The following is a 651-nucleotide window of genomic DNA, read 5'->3' as shown; positions in this document are numbered from 1 at the left end:
GTCGGGAAATGTCACGCCCCTTACCATAGCCGCCTGCGAGCTTCAGTGTAAATATTGCATCAATATCAAATAAATTTGAGCACGATTTAAACCACTGATTTAAACCATGATTGTAACCACTCTAAGTTTGTATGCCTTGGGAAAACTAGCATGTCTCTGACATAATGATAACACTCGTTGCCTTCTCTAGTGCAGCTCAACCAGGCAAAACAGAATTGAGGGAGACTATTAATTTGTCTTTCACTTTGAATGAGCTGGAATTATCTGACTTAGACTGAGAAGAGGTTTAGGGAGATTTCTGTCTTCTTAGGAAAAGCATCATCTTCCTCGGTTTCCCTCCCTTCTTTTTATCTGCTTTTATTCGTCACTTCAGAAACCAATTATTTAACACTGACATAATATTTGTATAATATATATATATATATATATATATATAAATGCTTTTTTTTGTTGCTTTTTTATATATATTCATTTATTCAAAAGAAGTTATTGTCACAATATTAGCACATTGCTTTCCTAATATCATAATTCCAGTACACATGTGTTGCAGAGACATTTTTGGGAGAGCAGACCATCTGGAAAACATTGCATGCTATTTCATGCGTCATATTTATGTCCAAACATCCACTAAGCAGCTTAAAAATGACCATG

General features: G+C 34.7%; 1 protein-coding gene across 1 annotated transcript in view; it reads left to right on the top strand.

The window, feature by feature from the left end:
- LOC107710929 (DNA annealing helicase and endonuclease ZRANB3-like) overlaps nt 1-651 on the top strand; it is a gene marked incomplete at its 3' end in the record, with an annotated part of 20908 nt that overhangs the window by 11086 nt on the left and 9171 nt on the right. The gene's annotated exons all lie outside the window — the stretch shown is intronic.

The sequence above is a fragment of the Sinocyclocheilus rhinocerous genome, unplaced genomic scaffold (genome assembly GCF_001515625.1).
Source record: "Sinocyclocheilus rhinocerous isolate Xijiao unplaced genomic scaffold, SAMN03320098_v1.1 scaffold4554, whole genome shotgun sequence".
NCBI lineage: Eukaryota > Metazoa > Chordata > Actinopteri > Cypriniformes > Cyprinidae > Sinocyclocheilus > Sinocyclocheilus rhinocerous.
This window is presented reverse-complemented; position numbering and strand designations above follow the sequence as displayed.